Here is a 13,747-nt window from a genome sequence, read left to right as displayed (position 1 = left end):
TTATCTTCTTATTTTTAAATATAAGAACCACATCTTCCAGAGCAATAACAAGGACAGGTGACCTCTCAGGACCTTTTCCAGGTCACTGACTCTGAGGTGCCCAGGAATAATTTTTTAAATGCATGTGAACTCTAGGTGTGTAGGACCCTTTGACTGTTCCTAAAATAAGGCTCAGACCCTGACACTACTCAGCTTAAGAGCTTCAATGAGTCTCTCCTGTCTATAGAATAAAATCTCAAGTTCTCCATGGGGACATTCAAGACACTTCAAGTTTTGGCCCTCGCTGGGACACCTGCTTCTTTTTTCAATCTCCACCAGTCACATCAAACCATATGCTCCTCCCTGAACAGGCTGGCTTTATCCCTCATGACAGCTCAACCAATTCTCTACCCTCCTGCCACATCTAAATCCCACTCACCTTCCTGTCTTAGTCCAGACATCATCATCTCTGTCTGGGATGTCTCCCCACTCCCTCCTGCTACCTTCCCAGGCAGAATCAAACTTTCTCCTTTGATCTATTGTCATTCACTTCTGTTTCTCTCAAACTCTTCTTCACCTACCTTGGAATACAGTCAGCTGGGTCTGTTCCTGTCTCTTACTTGAGACTAAAAGCTGTCTGAAGGCAAGTAAAATGCTGAACTCTCTCCTTCTGCTACCCAGCATCTAACACCCATGAAAAAACAGGACTGCCAGAACGCCTTGGTTAACTAAAGCACTTGTCACCTCATCTGGTTCCAGAGATTTGCCTCAGGCTGGAAGAAGAACAGGTTAGGCGGGACAAGGTTTCAAAGTTTTGTTTTGACCTTTTATATTTGACAATACTGTTGGACTTTCAAGTGGTGATGTCCAGAAGGTGTTTGAATATACCTGGCTGGGTCTGAGAGAAGGTAACAAGTCAGTGCTCATTTCCATGCAAATGATAGTAAAAGTGATGAGTATGTGTAAGCTGTCCCAGACAAGTATAACGTGAGGTGAGAACTAAAAACAGAACCTTAAGAAATGTCATTAATTAAAAAAAAAGAAATGTCATTATTTTATAAGCAGGAGGGAAAGTGCCCCCAAAGAGCAAGATGCTTTAATAATAAAGATGCAGAGAAAATCAGAGATTTGAAAGTTTCAGAGAGGAAGGAAGTAGGACACTGGAGAATGATATGTAAGTCTGGTAAAACAAGGACTTTGGTAGTTAGAAAGTCCTTCCTGATCTTAATGAAAGCAGTTTCCATTATGATTACTTATGAATCTGTATTAAACCAGAAAGAGGACAACCCTTTCCAAAAATTTGAATAAAAATGAAAGAAGAATGAGAAGGCAGCAGTTTGAGGGTATAGAGACCATGAGGTAAGTTTGTTTTGTTCTCTGTTATTATGAAAGAAATGTGAGCAAGTTTAACAGCTAAAGGAAAGAAGTCAGTGGGAAAAAATATGGAAGATACAAGAGAGAGAACTGAGCAATGCATAAAAAGGATTATACACCATGAGTTGGTTCAACATACGAAAGTCAATGCATCATGTTAACAGAATAAAGAACAAAAAGATTTACCACTTCAACACACACGGGATAAGTATTGAACAAAATCCAACACCATTTCTTGATTTTAAAAAAAGACAAAAAAAACCACCACTCAATGAGCTACGAATAGAAGGAAACATTCTCAATCTGATAAAGGGCATCTGTAAAAACTCACAACTAACATTATATTTACCGACCAAGACTGAAAGCTATCTCCCTGTGATAAGGAACATCCACTCACCACTTGTAGTCAGTATCATGTTAGAGGTTTAGCCATGGCAATTGGCAAGAAAAAGAAGTAATACACTCCCAGACTGAAAAGGAAGAAGTAAAACTATCTCTAGTCATAGATGACTTAATCTTGTATATAGAAAATCCTAAGTAATCTACAAAAATATTTTCACAACTAATAACAAGTTCAGTTAAGGTCCAGGAAATAAAATCAATATATAAAAATTGATTATGTTTTATACTCTAGTAATGAAAAATCTAAGAGTAAAATTAAGAAAACAATTCTATTTACAATAATATTAAAAGAATAAAATCCTTAGGAATAAATTTTCAAAAGAAGTATAAGACTTGTTTCTTCAGTGAAAACTAAGACACATCTTTCAAAAGGAATTAAAGAAGATTTAAATTTTAAAATATCCCATGTTCATGAATCAAATATTGAATTTTGAAGTGGCAACACTCCCCAAACTATAGAAAGAGTGTAAAATCCCAGCTGTTTTTGGTAAACATTGGCCATTGATCCTAATAATCATATGGAAATGTAAAAAAACTCAGAATAACCAAATGATTTTGAACAATAGCAAAGTTGGAAAATTCACAGGTCTCAATTTCAAAACCTACAGTAATGAAGATAGTGAGCACTAATGTAAACTAGACATAGAGATCCATGGAATAAAGTTGAGAAACAGAAATAATGGGAATGGGAATAAAGATAGACTGCTAGTGGGTAGAGGGTTTCTTTATGTGATAATGAAAATATTTTAAAATAAGATCATGGGGATTAACACAAAACTCTATCAGGAAACTAGAAGACCCTGAATTTTATACTTTAAAAGGGAGTTTATATATGTGAATTATATCTTAATAAAGTTGTTATTGGGCTTCCTGGCTGGCTCTCCTGCAATGCAGGAGATGCAGGTTCAATCCTGGGTTGGAAAGATTCCCTGGAGGAGGGCATGGCAACCCACTCCAGTGGGACTGCCTGGAAAAATCTCATGGACAGAGGAGCCTGGTGGGCTTTGGCTCATGGGGTCTCAAAGAATCAGACACAGCTGAAGCAAATGAGTACCCATGCAAAGCTGTTTATAAAAAGAGGGTACTAACTGATGGAAGAGAGACCTGGAGGACATGAGAAAGGCTGAATCTCCACATTAGTGGGGCATCTAATCTTGAATGGCTCTAAGACTGAGAGAAGGAGGAAAGGGTGGGTTTGAAGGTAGGTTTGCAAGTGTCGGGGGGAAGCGTGTGGGAGGAATTGAGGTGCCTCAATTTTCTAGAAACTGGAAGTGATATTGACTTCTGAAGCAAGGACTTGAGAACTGGGTAGGGAACTTGAAGAAAAAGGTGATTATAAAATCAGCTGAAGCCCCTGAAGAAAGTTAAGAGGAAGCTACCTAAGAATCAACAAAAGAAGGAAGTTGGGATTTGTGAAGACTTTCTTTGCATGGCATCTGGCCCTTGGTCAGGCACAGTATGTTCCTTTGCTTTCAGCACCTCTGTGCTCTCCACCAGTGGCCTAAGAATACAGTACAGCTGGTAAATTTTCCCAATACGCATGTCTGTAGGGTCCCTCAGGGCAGCACGTGACCCATTTTCAACATCACTGGCCAAAGTGCAATGAAGTCAAGTACTATAAATATTTGTGATTGGGAGGACTTTTTTCCTCCACAATTTGCCATGAGATAGTCCTGCAAAATATAAACATTGGCTCAGGGTGATTGATGGCAACTGAAAATTCAAACACAGGCAAAGCAGCCCAGGGTCCTCCATGATCCCAGCAGTAGAAGAATAATGTCACTATTTCAATGGTATCGGAGAGACCATCTCCTGAAGTAAGGCTGGGAGGGAGGGGCAGGACAAATTCCCCTCCGGTGCCCCTTCTAGCTCACAGCTGAACATGTAGAAAACTGCCTTCGGCCACCTTTGTTGCCCAGACTACTCCTCCACTGCTCCAGCTGATAAGATAAATAGTGTCATGTAAAGAAACACTCAGAACTGTCTTTCAACACATTTAAGGACACACCAGTGTCTCCAGGCTAAGCGGCCTCTTACATAGTGCAGAAGGTTAAATAACGGCCACACAAATACCAAGTCCTGATGCCTGGAATTTAAAAATGTTAACTTTTGGAATAAGATGGAATGCTACTTTTGGAATGTAATTAAATTAAGCATACTGAGACGAGATAACCCCGGATTATCTGTGATGGTCCTAAATGCCTTAAAAGATGGCCTATTGTCCTTAAAAGAGAAAGGCAAAGGAAGATAATGCAGACACACAGGGGAAAGGCCATATGAAGACCAAGTGGGGAGAGATGAAACCAACAAGTGAAGGACTACTGACAACACCAGGAGCTGTGAGAAGCAGGGGAGACGTTCTCCCCTAGAGGTTCCAAAAGAATCAGGCTCCGCTGGTACCTTGATTCAAGACGTCTGACCTCCAGACTGTGAATGAATACGTTTCCGATTTAAGTCACCCAGACTGTGGTGATGTGTTAAGGAAGCCCTGGGGAATTAATACACCTGGTCACACTGTTCTCTGTACTCTCATCAGTCCTACCGGTACACATTTGACCTTGAATGTGTGGAAAGTGAAAGCTAGCCAGAGTCTATGAGCCTCTCATCTCAGCTCATCCGCCTCCTCTCAGGAGACTCTTTAATAATCCACTTTCGAGTAATAACTACCCCACCTCTTCCTCCTAAACACCATCTTTACAGGAAAAGAAATAGTTAACTGGTTCTTGTAACTCTCGATGGAAACTTACATTCAAGTGCAAGAAAATGTGCAGACAAAACAGGTAGGCTCTGTCCTAATTTGCCTCTTACTGTGTAGCTCTGGTCTTGAGTAGCTTATTTTAATTCTAGTTTATTCAATTGAAAAATGGCAGTAATAATTCCTGCCCCATAGAATGACTTTTTGTGAAAATCAATCAAATCAGTAAATGCCATGTCTTCATCTGGGGCGCATGGGGCAGCACATAAACAGGGTCCAATGCTTCATGTGAAGGAAATTTGAAAAATGTCAATCGCTACTTCCCTGGTGGTCCAGTGATTAAGAATCTGCTTGCCAGTGCAGGGGACACAGGTTGGATCCGTGGTCCAGGAAGATTCCACATGTTATGAGACAACTGAGCCTCTGCACCACACCTGATCCCATGCTGATCCCATGCTCCAGGGCCCGTGGGTCCCAAACAGAGATGGTTAATCTCTGGCCTCTTCTCTCTTCGCCTCTTGCTTTCTTCCTGCAAGTGTCTTCTAGGGGTGGGTCTGGCCCTCTAGCTCTCCCTTGTCTGGCTTCTCTGTGGCTGGGTGAGCAAGTCAGGTGGCCAGTGCACCTGGGAATTGCAGAGATGGAGCTGGAGACCGCATGGCAGCCTCCCCTTCAAGCTGCCTTCTCTGGCAGTTGAAAAGATGCATATCAGGGATATCAAGCAGTTGATAAAAATGTATTTCAGTTTCATTTGACTAGTGACCTATGTGTCTATTTTCTACAGTTTTTACTCATATAACAAATATTTATAGAGCCTATATTATATGTCAAGGGCTTTCTGGGTGGCGCCAGTGGTGAAGACTCTGCCTGCCAATGCAGGAGATTCAAAAGACGCAGTTTCAATCCCTGGGTGGGGAAGATCCCTTGGAGTAGGAAATGGCAACATATCCCAGTATTCTTGTCTGGGAAATCCATGGACAAAGGAATCTGGCAGGCTACAGTCCATAGAGTTGCAAAGGATCAGACAGGACTGAGCATGCATGCGTACACACACACATATTATGTGTCAGGCCCAGTGCTAAGTGCTGGGAAAGTGGAGTAAGTAGAAAAAAAAAAAAAAAATCCCTGCAGTTATAGAATTTACATGTTACCGGGCACAGAGAAACAGTAAATAAATCAGAAATAAATAAACAGTGCCTGTCAGATCTTGAAAGTGCTTTGAAAGGCCTGAAACGAGGAATGACACTGCAGGGTGTAGCGGACTAGGGTATGAGACAGCTAGACGAGGTGGTTCCCCGTGGGAGAGCCATCTGAGAAAATACTTAATAGCTAGAAAGAGCCAGACGTGTGCAGAGAAGGGGGAGGCGTGCTCTTGGCGGACAGCAGCCAGTCCAAAAGCCCTGAGGTAAGAATAAGCTTGGCAGGTTTGAGGAACTAGAAGACCCATGAATGTAGAGAGTTGTGGGAAGGGGCAGAACATGAGTCAGAGAGAAAGGCCAGGGCTCGATCGTGGAGAACTTTATACAGACTCAATCACTGCATGTCCCCAGATGTGCAGTGCCCACTACTATAGTGTGTGTGCAAATATTGAGGGCGGTATATGTGCAAATATTTTTATTGGAGTAACTATAAACTTATTTCAGAGTATATTAGGAGAAGTATAATTAGCACATCTAAACCATGATTTCCTAGGTATATTATTCAGGTGAAACTAAATTAAAAAGTGAACTGATTTAAAGAGAACACAACGTCAATTATAGTACAGGTGCTGTGCACACACAGCCAAAATCTTCAAAGAGGTGTCTGCTGAACTGAAGTCGCTGCTTACCAATTAGAAACAAGAGGGAGCCCCGTTCTCAGCCTCGAACACGTCCCCTAAGCTGGCTGCTCCGAAGTGAGAAGCAGGAGGGTGACTCAGGTGTGGCCAAGGCGGCCTGCTGCCCTCCGGATGCCCCCCACCTCCCATCCCCCCAGTTAAGTTGTCTCCAGTAGACAGCAGATCACAGGGACTGTTGTTCCCAGCTCACGCAAGTGTGAGGTAAGACCACATGAACGGTTCTCACTGATGGGATGAGTGCCCTCTTCACCCTCTCCCTCTGTCCCCAGCAGCAGGGAGGGAATGATGGAGATCCAGGTTAGCAGGGACTTGGGACCCTGAATCACCATGGGGAAGAAGACCAGCCCCTAACCAGGACCGGTTACATATGGACAAGCACACTTCCTTTGTGTTAGGCCACTGGCATCTCTGGTTCATTTGTTTCAAAAGTTGGTTAACCCATATCTGGAATCTTTGCTTAAGGAAGCACCATATCCTAAGAGTATCAACTACATCATGTAAGAGATGTGATAACCTTCAGAAGAGAAAAGAGTCGGATAGAATATAAAATCTTTTTTTTTCATACACTCCAAAGACTATCTTGTCAGAGAGAGATCTAGTATGTTCTAAGAGGACCAGTCCCTGGGAGTTACAAGAAGGCAGTTTCATCATCTGGAAAGTGAAAGAAAGTGAAAGTGAAGTCACTCAGTCGTGTCCGACTCTTTGCGACCCCATGGACCGTAGCCTATCAGGCTCCTCCGTCCATGGGGTTTTCCAGACAAGAGTGCTGGAGTGGATTGCCATTTTCTTCTCCAGGGGATCTTCCTGACCCAGGAATCGAACCTGGGTCTCCCTCATTGCAGGCAGATGCTTACCGTCTGAGCCACCAGGAAGACAGTCCTAAACTAGGACAGGACAAGATGCCCCAAATAGTCACACATGATGTGTATGAAGTGTTCAAGTGAGGCCAAGGGACTAAAGGATAGGAAAGCCAAAGGAGTGACTCTGCATTGGCTGAAAGCATGGTCCCAGGGCCTCTGGGAAACCCTACCTAACCCTCCCTTGCATTCTGACTCTCCTGCCACTTGAGAAGGGAGGGGCAGGAAGGAGGAGAAAGAGGGTTACATGAAGAAGCCTACCTGAGCCACTTTCTCTCCTTGAGATCTGCCTCTAAGGCAGCTGACCCAGGAGACTGCTATGCCCCAAGAGAACAGGCCAGGTGGACTGGGCCACACTGAGGACCCTGTTTTCATAGATCACAGGCCCCAAAGTTGTTTCCTCCAGAACGAGCTTGGTCAGAGCCAGGCCTGGGCTCAGCAGACAGAGTGACAGAGCCATACCCCTGCCCCTGGTGACTTTGCTCTAGGGGCAGAGAATCCAAGGAGTCGCACAGATGCCCTCAGGTCCAGGCAGGTAGTATAAATGAGTGAAGTGATCTTCACGTAAAGCAAGAGGAATGGGCCACGAGCTATAGCAAAATAAAAAGTCAAAAACCAGAAAGCAAGAGTGAAAAATGGAGACAGGGCACATTTTCAGGCCTTTTTGGGGGATGAGATGACAGATTCAAAGAAGAGAGGGTCTTCCTGCATGTCCCTCTGTCTTGAGGACAGTGTCTCAGTGGGAAATAGGTTTGTCCGGTGAGCTGCTCAGCCAGTGAGGGCTGTGGAGGGCAAGGTCAAGGCAGCAGGAGACAGCCATGATGGGAGACAGTCCTGTGGCTGGGACTTTAGAAACGGGGATCCCACTGACTTGGTCACCAACTCAAGAGCTTGGGTGTGAGTTCCTTTGCCTTCCTTGACCCACAACAGTGGAGAGGGTGGTCCTGAACTTCCCTCCAACTCTGGCATTTGCATGGGAAGAGAAGTCAGAGTCATCATTTAGACCTTCATTCTCCCATCCACACTTTCAATTAGACTTTAGGCCTCTGGAGTTGAATTTCTACCTATACCTTGAGCTCATCTTCTGCTTTTCCCCACATGACCCAGCTTTGATATAAAGCCCATGTTCTCTTCCAGATGACAGCAAGGGCTTCCCAACCAGTCTCCTTCCTTCATCCACATTTCCATCCTATCCTATTGGCTGTCAAACACTGCATCAACAACAGATGTGATGTAAAAAAACACAGAGGCAAGTACACAGTGCTCCTGCTTATAACACTCTATGGCTCCCTGATGCCTTCTAGGATAAAACCCAGACATCATAACACAGTAACTTGGGCCCTCAAGGAAAGAGGCTTCATTCTCTGTCCTCCAGCTCTCCTTCTCCAAATAGTCCATGTCTCATCCTACTGAATTGCTTGTCATTCCATTAATACATTCTCAAGCTTCATACTTCCGGGCTTTGGGTACATTCTGTTCCCACTGTTTTGAATAGCTACCTCCCACCCTTGTATGCCTGGTAGTAGTAGCGGGGAGAGCAATCTGGTACAGACTAGGCGATAAGGGGGTACGTTGTTTGTAGAAATTTAAGATCAGTAATAAAACCAACTTAAATCTAGCCTTCTTTTTATTGCACTGGTGATTCTAAACATGGACAGTGACAAAACACTTCTCCACACTCAGACACCACTCAAAATGTCACACTCTCTTGGAGCACCATTGGAGCACAGTAGTCCACCTCATCCCTCAAAACCCAGCCTAGGAGTCTGCACATCTGCAAAGTGAAAGTGAAGTCACTCGGTCCTGTCTGACTCTTTGTGGCCCTGTGGACTGTAGCCTACCAGGCTCTTCCGTCCATGGGATTTTCCAAGCAAGAATACTGGAGTGGGCTGCCATTTCCTTCTCCAGGGGATCTTCCCAACCCAGGGATCGAACCCGGGTCTCCTGCATTGTAGGCAGACGCTTTACCGTCTGAGTCACCAGGGAAGTCTCCTTTGCACATCTGCAAAGACCTCCCTTTTTTAGAAATCTTTTTTTTTTTTAATTTATTTTTAAATTGAGGTATAATTGTTTTATAATGACATCTTAATTTCTGCTGTATAACAATATGAATCATCTATGAGTATACATACGTTCCCCTCCCTTCTGCATCTCTCTCCCACCCACTCCATATCCCACTCCTCTAGATCATCATAGAGCTGAGTTCCCTGTGCTATACAGCGGTTTCCCACTAGCCAATCATAAAGACCTACCCTGACCTTCCACCCCAGCCTCCCTCCACTCCCAGAAGCAATGCGTCTCTCCTCTGGTCCGCTGCCTCTCCTGTTTTACACTGTTTTTCTCTCCTGCCCTTGAACTGCTACATTTCCCTCCTGTTTACAATTCTGTCTCTCCCAGGGGTCCTTGAATTCCTTGAAGACAGAGGCTCAGACATAGCTTAGTCTTCCCAACACTTAGCCCAGGGCTGGGGATGTCACAGGGGCTCAGAAAAGTGGTCATAAGTAAACAAACCAGCACGGTTTGAGTTGTTCTGAACACTAATTTGGGCATGATGAGTCTCTAAGTCACAACCCAATTAAAAGCTCCAATTTATGCTTAAAATGTTGCTGCAGGTCAAGTCTTAATGTTCTGGCTAGAGCGTCTCTCCTTGTCGGGACAGGACGGCATTTGGGTGGCATGGAAATGACTCACTGCCCCAGCGGCTTAACAGGATTACTGAGGGGCTCACGTTGCTCAATGAAGCATGGCAGGAGCCCGGGCGGTGCCAGCCAGATCAGGGGCCAAGGTTGTTGTCTCTGTGACTCTTTCCCTGGTGCCTGAGGACAGAGGAAATTAAAAGTCATTGCTCTCCACTAGCAGAGGAGAGAAAGATTCAAAAGAAACTCAGAGAGTGCCTCCCTCCGCTCAGTGAATATCATCCCCGTATCTGCCCTCCAGATTCCAGCAGCTGACTTGGGAGGGTCTTTGGGTAAAATCTGAGTCAGTCAGTGTCCTTATCTTTCAGATGAGGAGGCTGAGATCCAGAGAGGGGCATGAACTACTCAAGACCACACAGCTGATAAGTAACAATATTGAGAGTTGAGTATTTTCATTCCTTGTCTGGGGAGAAAACATCACCACATGGCATCAGGCAAAGACGTATAGAGCAGAAGGCAGGGAGATGAAATTCACACCCAGCTTTTGTCTACTGGCTTTTTTTGTTTGTTCATTTTGAAAATGGAAGTAAAAGTCACATAACATCAGATGAACCATTTCAAAGTCTACACCTGAGTGGCATTTAGTAGATTCGCAGGGTGGTATGACCATCACTCCCATCTAGTTCCAAGATATCCTCAACCGCCCCCAAAGAAAACCTCTTACCCATTCAGCAGTCAATTTCTTCCTCCCAACAGACTGGCAACCACCAGTTTCCTGTCTCTGTGGATTTGGTTTTTCTGGACATCTCATGGAAATGGAATCTTAGGATACATGGCCTTTTGTGTCTTGCTTCTTTCACTCAGTATCATGTTTTTGACATGTAGCCATGTTGTAGCACACATCAACACAACATTCCTTTTTTGTGGCCGAGTAATATTCCTTTGTACATATATACTGTATTTGGTCTATCACACCTGGTTTTAACTAAGAGTTGGTACTGGAGTCCATCAACTTATTCCCGTGTCCTTCACTCTGCACTCTTTGAAGACCGGCACAAAGAGGAAGGCATAGTCAATGGATATTGATCAATGTGTGCCGTAGTTATAGCTCCATGAGGCACCGAAACAGAGAGTCAGCCACTGTGATGGTAAAAAGGACCGCTCACTGAGCCCAGGAGAGAACTGGTTTCCAGTTTCAGCTTATCAGATAGTCAACTGAGTGGCCTAAGACAGGTCTTTCCCCTCTCCTCGCCATGGCTTCCTCACATCTAAGGTAGGATAAGAATGCCTGTCCAATTGATCACATGTCAGGGTAGCTGGGAGACCTGAATGAAATGATATCTTCAAAGTATCCTGAAAACAGCTCTTCATGGTGTGAAGTTTTATCTCTTTTAAAACAACAACAAAGGAAAACCAGATGAAGCTCCCCACCTGCTAGCTTTCTGTTAGGGCATGGTGCTGACAATGGACAGAGAAATCTTATCAAGCAGAGTCGCTTGCAGGGGTGGCATATATTTCCCTGTATGGCCTGGATGTGGGGGAACTGCTCTTAGGAAGATGGGGGGAAATCAGCTGCATGTTCCCAGGGATCCTGAGGTTGACAAAGAGAGATGGGAGCAAGTAAAAGGAAAGCAAAAGGCTGCCAGTCTATGATGAGACTCCTCCCCAGAACCTTCCACCTTTAGTGATGTTACCAAATGCAAAGGCCTGGGTGCAAGTGGATTTTTGTGAAGCCCAAGGAAAGCATTAGACTTTGCTCCTTGATTGACTGTGGGGCAGAACTGGGTAGCACACACTGACAAGAGGTCATGGAGGCTGAGCAAGGTGTGACAACATACACTGTCAGGACTCGTGGAAGTCGGGTGTGGATTTGAGGCTCTCTCAACGCTTGGTATCAGAATTCGGGGTCAAGTTTAAAAGAATCTCCAAGGATGTCAGTTAACATCAACCCCCAGGGCTGTGCCCCTGGGCAGTGCCACTGATAAGGGCCACAGTGTCCTTGCGCTCAGAATACAGTGAATCGCATCCTTGCACCCCATGCCGCCCTCACCACTGCAGCCGCAGTACAAGATCTGTGCACTGCACAAGGGATCTCAGTACTGGTTTGGTTTTGCTCCCAAACCATGGTTGGCTCAGAAGTCCTTATATGGTAACCACAAATGAACAACCTTTGCAAATAAGGCAGACCCCTGGAATGGTACCCATGTATATTCTGCTGTCAACAGTAGAGAACCTGTGCAGTAACAGGTCTCCCTGAGGGCCTAGTAAACCTCTGCTCTTCTCTCAGTTGCCAGGTGACATGCTATTTACCGGCTTGGAGCACTAAGCCAATGAGATTGGTATTGAGGCTCAGAGCTCTGCCTGACACAGTTAGCTAGAGGGAAGGCTGCTCCTCATAAGGGAGATCCATACACTTTGGCCAAATCATCTCCTTCCTTTAAATTGCTCTAAAGGAAATCAACAAAAGCACAAAGCTAAATATCCTTAGATGTTCTTTACCAATTACCAGTAACACTAAGCAGCTGGAGACATAAAATTGCAACAATAGGTAAAAGCAAGAAGTGTATTGTGAATCACCACAATGGCATTTCTGCAGCTATAAAATAAAGATTGGAGCAATATGGCAAGTGCGTATAATATTAAGGGAAAACACAGACAGTTACTAGTATGTGCGATAGGATTGCAACTACAGAAAAATGTGCATGGTACACGGACAAAAAGATAAAAGAGACAGTGGAAAATAAAAAATGTTGCAAAAGATAAAAGAACCATAGGTGACTTTTTCTTTAATATTATATTTTATATCATCTTAGTATTTCAAAAAGTTCAAGCCTGTGTTCTTATCCAGCTGTTTATCTACATCTGTTTTCCCCACCCAGTTCGATTTCATACATCTGTCTCTATCAAGATACTTATAACTTCTGTGTTGACTTGCTCCTATCTCACAGTGTAGATCCTTCAGCAAGTGAAACCCACACAATGTTGGGCAAGATGTGGTTAAACAATAAATGATATTCCAGGCTGGTGTTGCTTGGGAGATGTTTGATGATACCACACTGGTAGTGTCACTGTCTTATAAATGGAGGATCCACTTTCAGTTTGGACTCTGCTCAGAAAGTCTTCCCACCAAAGAGGCTTTAAAACCCTTCCCAGCAACCAGCACACAGAGACCAGAGCTGCCGGGACTGATAAATCCTGATCCTCACTGAAGAAATGCATCTCCAGCACCATCCATGAAGAATACTGCTACGAGCCAGAGGTGCTCCTATGTGTTTGCTGAGCAAGGTGACGCTCCCATGTGATGGGTGAGCAACTGCAGTGTGAGTGGAGCTGCCGGTCCCAGGGCACACACACAGACTGACAGACTGAGATTCCTCTGTGATCGGTAAGTAAAGGTCTAGAACGAGTGATGGGCATTTCAGTCCAGATTAGCCCATGAAAAACCCGAGAATTCTGGCCCAGAGAAGACAATGCTAACCCCACAGGGACTCTTCCTTCAGCCTTAGCCAGCTGGACCCCAGATCCTCCCCGGATACTTGCTAATTTGGCACCAGAACTCATGGTACAGTCTCTGTACTATTTATTTTCTACAAGATCAAGCAGGGGATGGTGTTTAAATCTCATTCCAGAGACTGCTCATGCATCCTCAGCACTTCCTGATAAAGTCCTTTAGGATATCGGGGATCGCTCCATAGACACCTGGCCCAGGTGAGGGCTCTCCAACAGCCAGAATTAGGGCTCAATATCCAGGGCAGGCAAACCTGGGAGAACATCTGCCCCTAGAAAATTTTGTTTGAACAAGCTTGCATCTTTCTGAATCTGAACCTATCTCTCCTGGATGAGAAATGTCCTTGATAATGATTTCCATAAAAACATCATAGAGGAGAAGGATACACAAGCAGATGGTAACACAGGCTGCTTTGGGGGAGGACAAGAGGAAATTGGAGAAAGGGTAAGAGGGAGACTTTTT

The sequence above is a fragment of the Bos mutus genome, chromosome 1 (assembly GCF_027580195.1).
Source record: "Bos mutus isolate GX-2022 chromosome 1, NWIPB_WYAK_1.1, whole genome shotgun sequence".
Lineage (NCBI taxonomy): Eukaryota > Metazoa > Chordata > Mammalia > Artiodactyla > Bovidae > Bos > Bos mutus.
This window is presented reverse-complemented; position numbering follows the sequence as displayed.